This window comes from Manis pentadactyla, chromosome 9 (genome assembly GCF_030020395.1).
Source record: "Manis pentadactyla isolate mManPen7 chromosome 9, mManPen7.hap1, whole genome shotgun sequence".
Lineage (NCBI taxonomy): Eukaryota > Metazoa > Chordata > Mammalia > Pholidota > Manidae > Manis > Manis pentadactyla.
The window spans coordinates 56,109,308-56,128,170 of record NC_080027.1 but is presented as its reverse complement, the minus strand read 5'-3'; the positions used below and the strand labels follow the sequence as shown (position 1 = coordinate 56,128,170).

General features: G+C 34.3%; 1 protein-coding gene across 4 annotated transcripts in view; it reads left to right on the top strand.

The window, feature by feature from the left end:
- The window catches only part of SOX6 (SRY-box transcription factor 6), a 588,617-nt gene that overhangs the window by 181,301 nt on the left and 388,453 nt on the right, over positions 1 to 18,863 (top strand). The window contains exon 1 of one of the 4 annotated variants that reach the window (XM_036877043.2): positions 10,865 to 12,359. The exons of the other annotated variants lie outside the window; for them this stretch is intronic. The gene's annotated coding sequence lies outside the window, so the exon portion shown is untranslated. Of the gene's footprint in view, positions 1 to 10,864; positions 12,360 to 18,863 lie in introns of those variants that run through there. 4 annotated transcript variants of the gene reach the window in all.

Below are 18,863 nucleotides of genomic sequence, written 5' to 3'. Positions count from 1 at the left end.
CCTCAAATGACCAAACCTTATAACCCAGACCAAATAAAATTTAAAATGTAGAATTCTAAGGAAGAAACTGCTGCTAAGAGGTTCCCATTTCTTCTTCTTATAACCCTTTTACGTGGTGATTTTTCTTTCTTCTTAGTCAATCATTGTCTATTTATTTCTCACACAATAAATAAAAGCTGCTCACAGAATAGTATCCCATAGCACTCATACACAGCTTTGTTATTTATTATGATTTTTTTGGTTAAAATTTTTTATTACATTTATGTTAAAACAAAGAAAAAATAATATCTCACACACCATTTCACAATTTGTCAGCCATTTTCATTTTTACCTTTGTATTTCCAGTCTCCCATATTTTTTTAACAAAATTTAATGTAACTGTAATCAGAGCAAAGATGTCATTGTGTGTTCTGTGTTTTTTCATTTAATATTATATAATAAACACGTCCCACCACTTAGAGTTTGCCATGACCCATGCAAACACTTAGGGAAGCTTTGGTGTGTTTTACCTTTGGGTGAGATCGGTCATGGACTTTATTTTAGATAGTCTTCTTCCTAGTCTTCAGATATTCCATTCATGATTAGCCTGAAGCTCTTACTGAGGGAAGACATTATAGTTTTTATTTTTTATGAGAATGTATCCTAACATAACATCAATAACTATGAGGTTTTCTATAGGTTTCTTCTGTATTTCTTCCATCTATTGAGATGTTCATAGATTTTTTTTCTTTAGTCTGTAAATATGGTGTTATTGGAAAATTTTCTGAACCATCTAGCATTATTGGGATAAAACCTACTTGTTCTCAATAGATTGTCATTTACACTGTAGCATTAATTAATATGTAAAGGATTTTTGCATTTGTGTTCATAATGAGATTATAATTTTCCCTTTTTATAGTATCTTTATTTTGTTTTGGAATTAAGGATATTCTAGCCTTATAAAACGAGCTGGGAGTCATATACATCTTAATGTGAAAGTAACTCAATATTACCTCTCCTAGAGACACTTAAGTTTAAACTGTAGGAGGAAAATATTTTATCCTAAAGATTTGAAACATTGACCTAAAATAGCTGGATTATTTTGGGGAGAGTGGCTTAGTAGGGGCAGAAGTTGGGGACAGAGAAAATGTTGGTGAAGTGTAGAGGTTGCCTCCATAAGTCTGTCATAATTACATAATTACTTTGGTGTTTAGCTTTGAATATTTTTTGGCAGACCTGTGGTGTGACCAATTGGGATTAAGAGGAGAGCAGGTTGATGACGCTGGTCAGGGAAGATATTTATTATCAGAGAAAGCATTAACTGATTGTTGAAAAGGGCTCCTGCACCAAAGTTGAAGCTAAGCATGATCTGACACTTACAGTCCAATTATTTTGTTTATATCTCTAATGCTTATTAAAAGGCACAAATTTAGAGCTTCTCTCCAGACCCACAATTACCCCATTGGTTGCATTGAGCCATTTATGATACTGTCCTTCCTCTAAGACTCTCCTTGGAATTAATTTTAGTTAGATTTTTATCTCTAAAAAAATCTGGGAAGTAGGTGTGTCTCCTTTACATGTAATTTGACCTATATTTAATCTCACTTCATTGTATTAAAAGTAGTTCAACACAAATATTGAGAACACTTAAGGTTGTTCTTCCTGAGTATCCCATACAACTCTGGATGCAATTTCCTACAAAAAAGCTGCTTACTTTCTTCTGTCTGTATCTGTTCTAAATGTATCACAGTTTAATTCAACACACACTTTTTGAGCACTTACTCTGTACCACTTACTATGTACTAGGTTCTGGATATTCAAAGATGATGTTCTTCAGGAGTTCAATTTTTCCTTTCTCATCCTTGTTATCTAAGGCACTCCCTTTTACTGATATCCGGGTGCTTTTGTTTTTCTTCCTTTTGGCCTCTCTGTCAAAGCAAAGAAGCTTTTAAAGGAAATTTTGAGTTAAACTCAAGCTACTTCTACTGAGAAGAATTAGTAGAGCTCTCTGAGCATGAGTCTATTGTTTGTTTAGAACCCAGTGTGAATGAGAGCACAATGCTTGTCTTGATTCTTATATGGACCTACCAGCTTCGCTCTGTTCCATGGCCTTGGAGCAGTGATGATTGATACTTGCCAAAGACCAGGTGAGAGAATTTGGCTGGTCAAAACATTAGAAAACCAGGGCAGATTGCTTTCTTGTCAGGTATCATCCTTGTTTATAAAAGGCAAACCATAATTTAGGGCTTCACTTGGAAACAAAATTACAATTGAAATAAGTTGTAAAGGAATGTAGAAAAGTGAAAGCCACTTAAAAAGCATTTTATTATGCTATTCTTTTATGTTCTCCATTCGTTGGGTAATTCTTAAGACAGTTTTCTCCATGTCATTTAGTTTCCTTTTTAATATCTCTGGATGCAAAATTGAGCTTTACTGGCCTTCCTTTCTTGTTCTTCAGTGTTAGTGCCAGCTCTGGCCACCCTCATCGTCGGAGCTGGCTGACATGAAGGAATGGCCGAAGGCTCCTTGCGGAGACCCACTTCACTGGCTGTTTTGATTGCTCACAGGGATAATTGTTGAGTGGTGCTATACAGGATCGTGTTCCCCTTGCCATAGGGTTCAGGAATTCTGCCCAGTAATCACTCCTACTCCTGCTGGATGAGTGTATCTGAGTGGAAGGACTGGTAACTGGCTCTAGGTATCTCCCTAGAACTATCCAGCCAGTTGAACACTGGGAAATTTATACAGCCACCATGAACATTTTCCTCATTGATCTTTTGTTTCATATGGTCAGAAAAAGAGAATCTTCAGTTTTAAATGAGCTTCTTAATCATCTTATACTAGAACACCCTCTCTCATGTAGTCTTTGTGACCAAAGATTTTCTTTTCTTTCCTTTTCTACTGTCAGAGATATTAGAATAAAAATAGAGATATAAATGATAAGGACTGGGCTTAAAAAAGTTTTTTTTTGAAACACTGCTATTGTGACTATGTCTGCCATGGTGAAGGATGTGGTAGACTGTTTTCAGATATTCTGTGTAATGGAAATGTTATTACTTACTGAGATGCAGTGATAAACAAGATCTGGATCCAGCATATATTAGATAGATCCTCAAGTTTATCTGCTTTTGTGGGTGAAAGGGAGGCTTCTGAGACACAGAGGTTTGTAGTTTTAAAACTTATCAAGGACTAACTGATTCCTAACAAGTCAGGAAACAAAAATAAATGGTGAACTTGTATAGGTCATATTTTAGAATTAGCTTTATAGTTGCAACTTTTAAACTGGGTATCTATGGAGATAAAATGAGGTGAGGTGGTTTGTTAAGTGCTTTTGGAAGAGTTTTTGCCACTTATTAAAATAAAAATGATGTCAATATTGAGTAGTTATCTAGACTATATTAGTTAAAATGGAACAAAACAGAAACGTCTGCTGAGGAACTTAGGGAATCATCAAAATGACCATGACCTCTTCGCTAAGGCTGATTATTCTAAAGGCCCCGATTCTTCTTTATCCTTCCTTGTATCCATGGCCTTTGTCATGAGATGTTATAGGGCCCTTCTGCCATGGACAGGACCTTCTGTCCCACCCGTTGACTCCAGGATCCATCATTTAACTTGCTTTGGCCAATGAGATGTTAGTAAGTGTGACAAAAGTAAAGGCTTGTAAAAAGCACTTGTGCATTTCTGTTCACATTGCCATCATGAGAGGAACAAGCCTGGGCTAGTCTGATGGGAAGTGAAACATATGGAGCCATGTTGAATTAGTATAGTTATCCCAGTCATCCTAGATCAGCCAAAAGCCATCCAACCACAAGACACGTTGGTGAGCTTAGCTAAAGCCAGAGGAAATGCTCAGCTGATCTGCAAACCCATGAGCTAAATAAATGCTTATTGTTTTAAACCTCTGAGTTTTGGGGTTGAACCTTCAGCCTTTTCATAGTTATAGATAATAGATACAACCTCAGATGACCCCTTTTTAAAAAGACTCAACTGGGAAAATGTGACAGATGATCCTGAAGTCTTGCTGTATCAATGGCAATAGACGTTGCACATTGATTTCAAGAAGTTCCTAGACGCAGCTGCTCAGTGATACTCGTGTGAGACTTGATTTAAAGTGGAATGCATTTTCCCTGTGGGTTGAGTTTAGGAACTCTGGAAATACTCCCCACACTAGCTATATATTCAGTTAATGTATGTTAGCCTTACAGGACAGAGAATCCTTCAGTCTATAAAGAAAGATAAGGCAGAAAATGCAAATAGTGCAAATAATTGAGTTGAATTCATATGGTGCAAAACACAAATGCCAGTATATCCTTTGTCAAAAGCAAATTTTGACTAGGGAGAGGTGGTGGTGAATGGGGTCAGTGAAGGAAAGGGGGAAAAATGAGGCTCAGAAAAGGGAAACTGGATTTACTTAGGCCATTTAAAGGCAATAGTATAAAATGAGCATTTAATAATATAGATAATTGTCAAATCACTATGTTGTGTGCCTGAAACTGACATAATATTGTGTATCAACTATGCTTCAATAAAAACATGAATGTTATGAATGAAGACTGAGCTTTCAAATCTTAACTTCATTTACACATTGCAAGTCTAACTTACTAGAGAAGGGAAAAAAGGTTGGATGAAAGAGGCAAAGAGGTATTTTTGTTAGGGGCCTGGTGCTCTCATTCTCTGTACTTTGAAATCAAATGACTGCTGTCTTTTCTACGTTCAGACTCTGTATAGTACTGCTATTTCATATGCTTCCTTTTGAGTAGACAGGATGCTTTTTAGTGAACATACCAAAGTAGTGGGCTGAGAATCAGAGTCCCCTGGATAGAGGCAGGGCATTGCTGCACACATCTTAACAGTTATGGCCCTGCATTAATCTGGAGCTATACTTGCAGAAAGGATGCTAGTTGGGGGACCAGTACTTGGTTAATTCATCATATTATGTGGAAATGTCCTTATTATTTTGCACAGTATTGTGGTCACCTGGTGGTAGGTCATTAGCATTTAAGTCTTCTTTTCCTCACAACAATGCACAACATGCTAATTAGAGTATTTTGAAAGCTAAGTAACCTGTTTTAAAATCAGACATTTTAATTTACAGTTTTAATGGCTGTTTTTATAATAAATGACTTTATTGGGGGTAAAAGCACTTCTCATGTTCCACTAGCAGGGCAGAGTATAACAGAAGCTGACAAAATTAAAAACCTCATAATGCGACCTTTGCCTGGGATAAAAGGCTGTTTCATAACAATTTCCTTTTGTTCTTTGTTTAAGCCATTACTCTAAAAGGAGCCTCCGATTAATCTAAGTAAATGCATCATTACAGTACTAATCCATGTCCTTCTGTCAGTGTCTGTTTTAATTAAATAAGAAATGCTAGCAAAAAGATATCACGCACAAAGCTGTGATTGGAGAAAGAAGCCCTGGTTGATCAGGGAAAGATTAAAAAGGGCTTTACTGTTTTGTCCATTTGCATAGCTCCAGATGCCAGTGTTTCAGGTTGAAAGAAAACTTACAAAAGAGTTTAACACATTTCACTCTTACAGATTTAAAATAATGGGATTTACCAATGAAATTCTAATCATCCAATTTATTACATGTTAGACATTCCAAAGCAAGAAGCAGAACAGCTTTGGGCGTGTCTTTTAAACCTTTTATGTGATGTTGTGTTGTATCTGTGAAAACATACCTGCCAAATTTGCATGTGTTTATTCTTATTTTGGGTGACATTGTTGGTGAAGCCTGGTTGTGGATATACAATGTTATTTTTTTTTCCTTTTTAAAGTATCTTGCAACTTCTAGTTTAGTTTCATTTTTTAAAATGTTCTTCTGTTGGTAATATGTTAAGAATTTAATTGGTTGTTAACAATGAAAAGTACACTTAATAAATGCTTATGAAATGAATATCCAGCTAATATCACTGCACTGATACACACAAACTCTTTTTAGCAGTAGAGTTGCAGAATTCCCGTGGTGAGGGCTTTTCTCCATATACAGGCCATTATTTGATGTAATGAAAAGAGAAAGTGTGCAACAGTGAGATTGTTAATTAATTTAGCCAAGATGAAGATAAATGAAGCAAAGCCACAGATTGAATGAAGCAAGAGGTTTTATTTACAATTTAATACATTTTTTTATAATGCAGATTTCACTTGATAAAAAACAAACAGAACCCCGCCCTAAATACCTGCTAACAAAAACGTACACTCCCTCCCACCACAATTCCACACTAGAGTTCTTACCTGACTTTACAGAAAACATGTACTGTGGCTTCATATAGAAGACACTTTTACAGTGTGTAAACAGTGCTTTTCTACTGTAAGAATCCCGTACTAGTTAACCTTTAACTTTCAGTATTTTATTATTCTTGCTATAGACTGGGGATGACCATAAGAATAATTGTCAGGAAACCTTTGGGTTTCTTGTCCTCCTGGTTATCCTGAAACATCTTGCTTCAGTTATTTAATAATCATTTTATTTTAATTCTCTTTTTACCAAAGGAAAGACACCCAAAAGTGAAAAAAGAAAAAGGAAAAACAGGCTGTGAGCCTTTTTGCATGTGCTTGAATCTGTAGCGATTGTGCAGAATTCTTATATTAGCATTATTTTAAAAGTCTCCCTTTCAGAGATTAATGAGCTTCATCCAGTATTTGACCTTTTATCATTCTTGTTTTCTGCTCAGAAGTACTTCCTTCCTTCCTACAGTAGCTAGAAAAGACAGCCTCTTATCTTATGTTACTGTAGGCCCTGGTAACAGGGCTCTCTGCAAATGGTGTTATTATGGTCACTGTGTTTTTATCTCAGGGGTCACGAACAAATCCATGCAACCGCTTCTAAGGATTTCAATAAATAGGACTTTTTATCCAGACAATCGCCTTTTATGTTACTTTTAAACAAAACTACTAGTCCATCAAGAGTTTCAAAAGAAAACAATTCTACAGAGCGCCGGTATGGCCGCACAGGCCAATCATCATGGCACCATTCTCCAGTCCTTTATTTTTCAAGTCCACAACAATAGGTTGTTGATTCAATGGACAAGACCAGAACAATTAGGTTCTCTGTTTAGCAGCAGTGCAGCATTTTAATGCCCTTCTCTAATAATGGCCTCATTATTGTTATTCTAAGACTGGGCCTCAGGAGGAGGAATATTTGCTGGAGGTACGTCATTATTTTGCAAATTTCGATTAGCTCATCATGTTGTCTGTAGTGTGAAAATCGTAGCTAATTAGGGCAGCCAGTTAGACTACCAGCTTTTGAGCTTATGAGTTAAAAGGTAGCATACTTGATAGGCCAGTGATGTGAAAAAGGTGGTAAAAAGGAGGATTAGAGCAGTTGCCTTAGTAACTCCAACTTCCATCTGTGAGGGAACAATGGACTTGTGTTTCTCCCCCACCTTGGTGTAAAAATTGGTTTTGTTTTGAAAGGACAGGGTTCTTTTTATGACAATCTGGAATTCAGCCCAACTCAGTGTAGTTTTAGTTGTTAGGAGAGACCACTGGGGATAGGAAAGATGAAAGGTCATGGTGAGTTTCAAGGACATGAAAGGTTGTTGTCTCATGTAACAATGGTAGATTGTTTTTTTTCTAATATTTCTAGCCAGCCCCTAAGTCAGGTGATGGAACAAATACCTACAGTTCAGTCAGGTGAAACAGGAGGGGGCGGGGGAAAGAAAGGAGAAAAATGGGGTAAGGGAGAGTTTGTTAAAAAAAAAAAAAAAAGGGAAAAGGGTAACTTCGATTTGCTTTTATTAAACAAAGTGATATTTCTTTGTCACCATTTCTGAGATTCCAGTGTGCTTTGGATGGTTTGCCTCTGTGGGCCATCACATCTCTGGGAAACTCTCCAATGTGCTAGGAAATGTGATTTAAGCTTTCTTTCTGGACTCCCAGGAGGACCAGTGATGTGATACTTAACAATAAATTTAGTTGTTGTAGCTTTCTCACATTATCGGTGTTCTTAAAAGGTTTTCCTTCAAATGTACACTGAATAAAATGAATGATAAATATGAAAGAAATTTGTTTCACCACTCTACAGGGTTTTATCATAAATTCTATTACTCCCATCACAGAAAGTTTACAGGAAACTGTTTAGATGTTGCTGCAATAGCAACACGAATTTTTCTCTCTGTACATAAGAAAGTATCAAAATTTTAAGAGCTATTGGGGGTTTTGTATTACATAGGAGGTGATAGAAAAGGACTGAATATAGTGTTATTTCTTAAACACCCTCAAAACCAAATCACCCTTTCTGAGTTTGAAATACTTTTACTTCAGCAAGTGAGTGGCTTCTATTTTCCTTCCATATCAGTATTAAAACACTTGGTTGTGTATGTTTTGTGTAGGTGTGTATATTTTTTTAGAACCAGAACAAGTATAGGAACACTATTTTTTTAAGCAAAAAAGATAATCTTTTAATGATCAAGAGAACTTTCATATTTTTTCCTCTCCATTGTCCCTGAATGACCCTTGTGTAATTGAAGCTGGACTTGGTCTGGGGAATGGGGAGATTTTCAAATTCTCTTTTAATCCCAGGTATTTGTTTTCATACTTTTTCTAGCCAACTGTCCTTATTGTTGTAGCCTTTTTTTTTTGAGAAAGCTGTGGTCCTTTAATTTATTGTAGATATACCTCATAGACTTGAAATAATAATTTCATGAAACTGTAGCTCTAGGGTTATATAGTCCAATTCTTGTATTTGAAAAATAAGTAAAGTGAGATTGGAAAATTGACATGACTTGCCCAAGATAACTAGCTAGGGGTAAGCAAATAGATAACATTTGCTGTACTATTTAAATATAAAAACTTGAACTCAAAGGAAGAATGAAGAAGCATTATGGAAACATGTCCAGCTTGCTCACTGGTCATTTTAGTGGTTGAGGGGAAGATGGAATAAAGCTGCTCTCTGATAGTGGTGGTGGTTATGGTGGGGTTGGGATTAAGATCGGATTTTTAAAGATAATTATTAGAGCTCCATTTTAAATGAATGAAAAATTTTTTTCCTGACCAAAAATATCCAATAAAAATCCCCAGCATAACTGGGGAGAGATGTATCCCAAGGTACTAGCATGACATTCAGAGCTTGCAATCTTTCTTGATCCAGGCATTGTGTGAGATACTTTGATATATATCATTATAATTTAGGATTTAAGCACTTTTTCTTTTCAGTATGGAAAATTAGTTAACAGTTCTGTTTCTTAGTTTTTGCATCTGCAGAGAGACCTAATGTTATTAACCTTTATTATATTTTGTGAGATATAAGAATCAGTATATAGTTGAAGAATGCAATATACATTTAACAGAACATTATAAGAGTATAAACTTGTGCTTTATGCAAGCAGATATCCCAAAGCAAAGATGAACCATAGTATTTAGATCAATATAAATGCCCTAGTTTTTTTTTAAATCATTCAGACCATATTTAGTAATTTTGGATTATGTTTAAACATAAGGAGAGAATAGAAAAATCTGCAATTTCACCTTATTATCATAATAGAAAAATGTACCCTAGTTTGGTATATTTCATTTCAGTGTTGTGTCTATGTTTATATGAGAAGAAAGAACATGTCTAGCTTGTTTACTGACATCTATCTTGTGCACAGAACAGTGCAGGGCTCATAGTAGGTACTTGAAAAATAGTTAAGTAAATGAAAAAACTTGGAAATTGGATCATACTGTAGATACATTTTTAAATTTAAAATATAATTTTACTGGATTTTTCCCATGTTAATAGTCTATGAAAACATGATTTTTAATGAGTATCATATACTGTCAGGTAATGAGGTCTATCTACCTTGACCACCCTATTTTAAAATTGCAACCCTCCAAACAGTCCTGATTTCCCTAATATTATTTGTTTCCGTGGCCTCTGTACATGTTTAACATTCTATATAATTTGCATACCATTTAAATTTATGGCCATCTTCCTAGAATATAAGCTCTATATAGAAGAAATGTTTTGACTGTTTTTGTCACTCATATTGAGCAATGCCTAGAACATAGGTGCTCAACAATATTTGTTGAATGCCTTTACTGAAACTTAAAAAATGTCTACTTTTTAAGTTGAGAATCAATCCTTTTTTTCTTTACATGGACAACTTTTGTCAATCAATTTGTAGGCTAAGGACTTCTGTTTTCTCAATGTTAATAGGTACACATTATCCATTTAAATTAAATCATGGCACTTGACTGAATCTTAGGCCATGTTGGATTCAGTCTAAATGTCTTGTAGCAAATGCCCCAAGCTTTTGTTACTTGAAGTCATTGTGAACTCCAGCATTAGGGAGATGGTTCTGAGAAATGTCACCAGTTTCACACCTAATCCTTTTTCTCATCTAGTAAGACTTACAAGGTTTGTGTCTGACCTGGAAAAACTCAGGTTAATCTGATTACTTATCAATATTTTAGGATGATATCACCTTATTCTCCCATGATGTTGATCCTATTAAAATTGTCTTAGGAAAGACATTTCACAATCTTGTTTACATCTTTCACAAGTATATGGTTTACACATCCCTTCAAATACAATATAAAACAAGAAATTGCTACTTATGTTTGTGGATAGGTGTTAAATATAACCTTTGTATAAAAGGAATTTATATAGCTACAATAATCTCTTATACTTATATGATATTTGTAGTTTCAAAGCTCCTTAATAAACATATTGTTTAATTATCAAAATAATCCTAGACACACAGAACATGGTTTATTATACCCATTTAGGGACTGAGGCACAGAAAAGTTAAGAGACTTAATCTAGATCATAAATGTAGGAAGTGGAAGAGAAGCCATAAGAAATCAAAGTCTTCCTCAGTTTTACTGGTTTAGTACAGTACTGTTTTTCTTTTAGTTACTTTAACTTTCTTTTCAGGTTAAGTAATCATTGTTTCCTTGACCTTTCCTAATAGGTCCCATGAAAATAAAACAAATGATAAGAATTAAAAATTTTTTTCAATTTATTTTACCTGGTCTACCAGTCTGGTTCTCAAGGACTTATCTTTCCATAGTTCTTATTTTTCCAGTTATTATCTTTTCCCTTATTCTGACTATAAGCATGGGCTTTTGTAGCAATTTGCAAAATCACTGGCCACCATGTCTGTCTTTTCACATTTTATTTAGTTGTTCATTTCACGTCTCTCTGCTTGGCTAAGCAAGTCCTGCTCATCATAACAGGTATAGAGCAGACTGGTAGGGGTCCACTGGGATGGGAACAGCCTTGGGAGAAAGTTAATATAGCAGATAAAATGCATTAGCCAAAAGATGAGACAGTGAACACCAACAAGGGTAGTCCATGTATGTAAAAGAGAGACATAAAATAAGAGACTGAAGTGTTTCATGAAGCAGATAAAGCAAGAAAAATCTGGTACTTAAAGATTTAGGCAGGTAGGCTACAATAAGACCACATATACCAAGTGGAGTTCAAGGATAGATTCTAGTTTCTGAGTAATCTGCAGGTGGAAGGTTACCAAGACCATCAAAGAAACAGGGTCACAGATGGACTGGTGCACTTAGGTACAGGGAAACAAGGTAGAATCCTAGTTACTGGAATCAAAGGAAAAAGTCAAGGTCAAACTAGCAGCAGGAGTAATTAAGTTCATTCTGAGTCCCAAGGGATTATGTTGGAGTCTTTTTTAGGTGAGGTCAGAAATGGTTCTAGAGCAGTGGGTTTCAATCTTTTAATGTACATAAAAATCACCTGGGGTGCTTCAAATTTCTAAAGTGGGGCCCAGGTGTCTGTATTTTTAACAAGTTCTATACATTATTCTGATGCAAGTGTTCACAGATCACATTTGGAGAAAATTGCCATGAAGCCTAAGATGGCACCTATTTTAGAATAAGAGACCAAAGGATTACAACTGTTGAGAGAGGAATTTAGAGGTTGAAAGTTAGACCTTTCTACTAGGAGAAGAATGTATCTGTTATGCCCATAGCTGATTTGTAGGTATCTGCTTTTAAGAAAGCAGAAAACATGGGCTGAGATGCACTGGACTGGCATGTTGGAAGCCCATTAGGTTTTTCTCGTCATGTATCTTGTTTCTTGTGTTTTTAACCTTAGTTCTTTTGTAATATTTAACATAAAGATTTATACTGTTTAGTGTAAAAAAGTAGGGCTGATTGTTCTTTGTGCCTAAACTGTCCTCATTTTACTTTCCATTTGTTATCTGCAAATTGAATTTCCCCTTTTCCTTCCCTCTTCATAAGTTGATTAGCATGAGTTAGGTAGACTGCTGTAATGCTAAGGGTTAACCAGAAGAGAATTACAAATGAACTATCTAGAAAGTTGATTATTAATCCAGCTAGAGAAGAAATATCCTTTTACTTAGCAAGAATGAGTATCCGAAGAGCTGATAATACTGTTCAGACAGTGAGGTGGAATGGCCGAGCTTGGTAAGTAAAACAGAACTTGGAATTAATATTTTATATCCATTGAAAAAAAGTGTCAATCATTCATATATTTAAACAGTGAAATCTAATATGAATTTACAAGCTGCCAGAACAAATCTAAAAAGTTCCAAATGTGTTTGTTAGTGAGATCTCTACATAGGCTATCGGCGAAAGTTAACTGAAAAGTATTTACATAAGTAGATAAATATATTTAGTTTTGAATATTTATAAAAATACATGATTAGATTTGTGATTAAGAACAAGGAAGTGGGCATGAAGGAATGATTACTAGATAATCTAAGTCCAGACCTCAAACTGAAGAACAAACTGTTGTTTTTCATAAGAGCAAGTTCTGGGTTCTTAGGTATGAAAATATAATTTAAAAAATATATTCACATAAAGATTTGGTGAGATATGTTTCCAACTTCTAGGTAACAAAAACTGTCATGTGTTTTCTCTTTTTTTTCTGGGTCCTAGCACTCATTTCATGGTGATGTTTAATTTAAGAACATTTTTAAAGACAGCTTTTATTGTATTTGTGAATTGGAAGGAAAGATAAATGAAAGGATCTGTGCTATTTGTACAAAGAAAATTAACTGAAAAGACATGATTTTAATAATGTTCATGTATCAAAGATTATTCATCCTATTGTAGAAGAAATTTTGATGTCAACATTCAATTCTGTAAGATTGAAGTTTTGCATAAATTACTTGATATTATAAAAATGAGCCTTTTAAAATACAATATGTACCATACTGAGTATTATTGCAGCTTTATGCAATCATTAATCACTTCAATGTAACATTGTACTTAGGATAAGTTAATAAACATTAACTTAAATTGTAATTGTGCACCATCAAATGCAGTATTTTATCTTTTCTTTTAAGGTATTTCTTAGTACTCAGATTAACATTTTGTTATTTAATATTTAAATGAGAACAGAAAAAGTATGTTTTAAAAAAACTATAAATTCAGTATTGGGAATATATATTATACCAGTGCATATGTTTATGTGTTTGTGAACATATGTACTTAGTATATATGCATCCAAAATACCAGAGCACCATTGGGCCACATACACTCAGCAATTTGTTTTTTTTTTTTTTTCAGTTCTAATGTTCTGGTCCATATTTAGGGCTGGGAAAATAGACTATAATAAATTGAATAATAAAAACAATAGTTGATATTTATTGAGCTCTTGATGCTAAATGCTGTTGTTAAATGCTTTATCTCATTTAATCCTCACATGAACTCTGTGGTTGTTGGAAAACTATAAGGATTATAGTGTAGGATAAAACAAAAGATAAGCTAATTAAAGAACCTTTAACATCTGATGCTAAAAGTCTAAAAAATAAAGACCCAGGAAATAGTGTATAAGTGTACTTATTTTTCTCAGAATTGGGCAGATTTAATATGAGCTTGGGAAAGAAGAGAAGCAAATGAACTGGCAAATTCTTAACATTCATTAATTCTTAAAAATTTTTTTATTATGAAAATTTCAGTCATACTAAAATGTATATAGAATAGGGTAAAAACCTATGTATTTATAAGAAGTAAAACATTACTAATGCAGTTGAAGACTCCCGTGAACTCTTTCCAATTTTTTATCTCCCTCACTTTGTGCTGGAGATAACCATTCTTTTGAATTTGGTGTTTATCATTCCCTTGCTTTTCTTCAAACTTATACTTAAATTCTGTATTTCTTATATGGTAGGAGAAGCTCCCCTTACCATCCTTGGTGACCCAAGAAAGACCTTTTTTTTGGCTTCCTGTTACACTTTAATTAAAATAAAGAAATCCTTAACATAGTAGGCAAAGCCCTTTCTTAGTCTGGCCTTTGCATCACCAGTCTCAGCTTTTGCCTTCCTTCCAGTGGTTCTTCCTGATTTAGCTGCTCCACTGGTCTACAACCTTCGAGTTTTTCCTGCTCCAAGGTCTTCACATAAGGCAGTCTTCTCAACTGGAATACACTTTTCCTCACTATTAACCAGAAATGACTCCTGCTCATCCTTCAGGTTGCCATTTAAATGTCATTTCTCCAGAGAAGCTGTCCCTGATCCTTCCAATTCAAATCTTGTCTTCCTGCAAAGATCTTGCCTCCCACCCTTTAATTTCATAGCAGATATTGCAATTTTAAATTGTGTATTATTTGTGTGATTTTTGTTTAATGTCTGATCTATTTTATTCAGACATTTTCCCAAGCATTTAGCACACATGGTCTTGTACATTACAGGCATTCAAAAAGTATTTGTTGTGACAGGGAGAGGAATGTAGTGAATGAAAAAGAGGAAGAAAGGGAGATTGAGAGAAAGGAAATCACATAAAAATAGAGACATATACACTATTTATAAAGAAAAAATTATGCAATTTGATGCTAGTGAATATGGGGGTAAGGGAGTCAGTAGGGGCCTTTTTGTTTTTTAAACCTAGGTATAGAGCATTTGACAGCTTTTCTCTTTTGTTGCTTCTTGTTTTTCCAGTGCAGACTTTCACTTTTGGGTTCTCATTTTGGGGAATTTGCATTCCTGGATGCAGAAACTGACCTTTCAAATTATAAACTTATAGAACAGTCCCAGGGGCTATCATCTTAATATGGAAACAATATAATGGACCCTAAAAATCTGGAAAAATTTAGGACACACAGTTGAGAAACTATATCGGGTACTTCTGCATAGGAAAGCTGTGAGGCCACTTGTAAGAGTTTCAAGGTGGGTAACTATAACTAAAATATTCATAGTGGTTACAACTGCTATAATATTTCTAGGTGGTTCAATTTTTTTTCAGGAGAATATAGGAAAGGTTATAAAAAAGGAAAAAGAATGTGAAGTCAGCCTGAGAGGAGGGTTGGGGTTTTCAAAATGTCAGAATATACTTATGTTGTACTCTATGCAAGTCGTTGATGGCATTTATAATTAAAGTACAAGCCTACAAGGTTATGCTGAAATGTTGTTGTGCTTTGGTGATGTGGGAAAAGGAGATAAAAAAGAGGATGGAAAAGAGAATTTAATTAAAATGTCTTAGTGTTAGAAGGAGGAAATTTGAGCATCTTATTTGTGGTCACAGAGGTGCCATTATTATTAATAATATTGTACCTTACATTTTTATTACACTTTATACTTTTAAATGAAGTTTTTCATATGTTTTATATAGTACTTAGAGTAACTGTGAGGTAGGTGAATCAGGGTTTTTATTACCTTTGTTTCTTTAAAAAAATTTTTTTATTAAGGTATCATTGATATACAATCACATGAGCAACACTGTGGTTACTAGATTCCCCCCATTATCAAGTGTGTGTATATATACACACACACTAATACAAGCAGTCTTCCTATGAGTTTTTGAGTTTGCCAAAGACAGCTTTGAAATAAGTGTCCAGGAGTTTGAGAGCCATTCTCAAGGGATTGATCCCAGAGAACAATGTGGCTCCAGAAACTACAGATCTCTGAAAACACTAAAGTGGCCCAAGGCAATTAATTTGATAGCAACAAACATGAAACTGTCCTTTTAGTTTGAATGACTGTTAGGTAGTAGGACAAGAAGTGGGAGAGGAAAAAAATGCAAAATTTTAATTAATTAAATAACCGTTTACATATTTTTCTCCTTTGGATTCAAATTAGTTACAAATGATATTGCAGTTGCCTGGGATTTCCACAGTATTAATTAATTCAAAAGTGCAGAGAATGAATCAGAAACAGAAACTTATTTGTTATGCCCTTCTTTCCTTTAAGCACCATGAAAAACTCTGGGTCTCTTGTGATCACAGGGTTTGCATTTCCAAGACTTGGGTGTATTCATCTTAAAAACAGACTAAAATAGGCTCCTAAACATAATAATAAAGGAAAGATTTGTTTTATTTTTTTCTTTACCATTCTGTTTACTTAAAGTAAATAATGATGGAAATATTTAATACTGTATTTATTTGTATAATTAAATGATGAAAATAAGAAATAATAACACTACTCAGACTAAAACACGCCTAAAAAAGCATTTTTGTTTGTTTCCCAAAGGTAAAGTACACTTCAGAAAACAATTTTCAGGCATGATTTAGACTTACCTTCCCTTTATTGGAAAATATAGATGCTCTGGTATTAATGGTGTCCATTGCCTTTAGCCCACAGACATTTGGACTCCAAGTAAAGAAATGAAATAGTCATGTCTGAACCAGCTAGAATGCTAACTAGATCTGGACATACCAAATTCTAGAAGAAATTACAAAAAGGGTGAATTGAGTATTAATTGGGAATGGGGAAACACATAATCTAAACTCTAGTCCTGATTATGCCACAGACTGTGTGACTGCTTCATTTAGTCCATCCCAAATCTGTACTAGCACTGTACTATTACTAGTATTGATATTACCAATAGTTACTGTAATTGAGAGCTTCCAGTGTCCTAGTACTTTGTGCCTGTTTTTTTTCTCCCTTAAAATTAGAGCTCTAATTAGTAAAGAAACAGGAAAATTATTTCGATTTCTGGGAAGAAGCACTTTTTCTAAATTAAAATGTCCTCTAGGATCTGCTGTCTATCTCTAGAGCATATTTTCTACTAATATGTATGTGGTATTCAGTGGGAGAGTTCCAAAGAGAGATACATACTATAGATCGGAAAGAAAAAAACTTTGCCATAGGTTCATTTCTGATATTTTAATTTGCTTTTTGTGCCACCACCTTTTTTTTCTTTCTATTTTGCCTGTGCAGTCAGTGATGATGCAGTAATAGCTGAAGTTGCCTACAGCATTCTAATTGTATCTTAGAATGTAAAAAAGTACATTTCACTATGACTGTGCTTCTTGAAGTTTCTCCATTTTATCAGTTTATTTTGCTCTCTTCTTAGAGTTGTTTAAACTTTTTTTAATCCTAAAAATAAGGGTGTGTCAGAATTGTTGCAAGCAAAGATAGAGGTAATCATATGGTTCCTGCTATGAGTTTTGTGTTGATATTGACTGCTATTTAAAATAGCACCTCTAAGATGAATCTACTTTTAGCATTATTTCTTTTCCAAGTGAATTTATTTTGCAACATTTAATCAATTTTTTTGTATCAGTTACATTTTTTATAAGACCTTTTTGTCCTAGAGTCAATGTAGGCTATTTGAACAAGGGACTCAGTACAGAATGAGTTATTCCCTCTATTACACATCCTTTATTTTAAGTTTCTAATGACTGCCTCTTTAAGCATCAGCATTACTTTTATAATTTATCTATACATTCTGAGATCCTAAATAGTTTGTGTAGAAAACTTGCAAAGATAATATTTAAAATCACCCATAATACCATTACCAGAAATAGCCCCTGTTAAAATTTTGTTGTGTAATGTGTATATAGTTGAGGTTGTATCATATCCAGTTTTAAATTACAATTTTTAAATTTAACTTTTTAATGAATTGTCTTGATGGCTTAGAGTTATCATTATGAACATCTAATTCCTGAGCTGCTCCTTGAGTTAGGAATGTGTTAAGTCTAGTTATCTATATATAGAGTAGTCCCCAAACTGCTGTACTTCTTGAATTCTTGTGCCTGCATTTTGGGTTTCCTGTCTTTGCCTTTGTTTAAAGATTGTAAACTGTCATTTCTCTGTAATTGGTGTTTTTGTCTCTAGCAATATCAATCCTCCTTCCATACTCCTATAAACTGCTATTTCTGTTTAGCTATGGGCTGTAAATTAGGTAAGAAGAGAGGGAAAACTAACATTTTAGAGTTCCTTTTTGTTGTACAGCACTAAGGCAAGTGCTATTACATATATTATGTTGCTTAGTTATAATAACTCCTTGAATTGTTATTAATTTTTTAGATAACAAAGAGCCATTTATTAAGCATTTACTGTATAAGTGCCAAGAACTTTACATATACTATGTCAATTGGGTTTATTCATGCAACACTCCAGTGAGGTGGACTATTTTATAGAAAAAAATACTCAGAGAAGTTGAGTAACTTGTTCAAGATTTGTGAGTAATAAGTGGTAGAATCAGGATTTGAACCCAGGTGTGCCCCTCAAATAATGAAAGGTGCTGTAATTATATCTGAAGTAGGAGTAAATATATTTTGAGCTCAGGGAGTCTCCTTTAAGAAAAGTAAATAAGCTTAGTGTATTACCTTGAGACATCTGTTTTTGGTTTTGCTTCCTTTCTAAGTCTCCTCATTGCTCTATTATAGGGATGTTGCTGTACAAGGGATCTATGGAGAAATGTAGTGATGTAAGTGTCTAAGGAACTCAATATTTAGGCTAAATTAATCCTGAAGGAATGAAGTTAGAAAAAATTTACTGAAGAAGGAATAATTCTTCTTAGTGTTAAATAAGCCGCTCTTTCATAATACGTATAATCATGAATTTATCCTTTGCTAAATTTCCAATATCAAAAGGTGCTGATCTGCAGAATTACATGCAAGTTAAAGTAATTAGCCAAAACACCATTGTACTGGTTGTCCACAGCTACATTTCTTAGGGAAACATTAATTGCAATATGTATTTCTAGCTTTACATGTAATGAAGGGATAGTTTCAAGGAATAA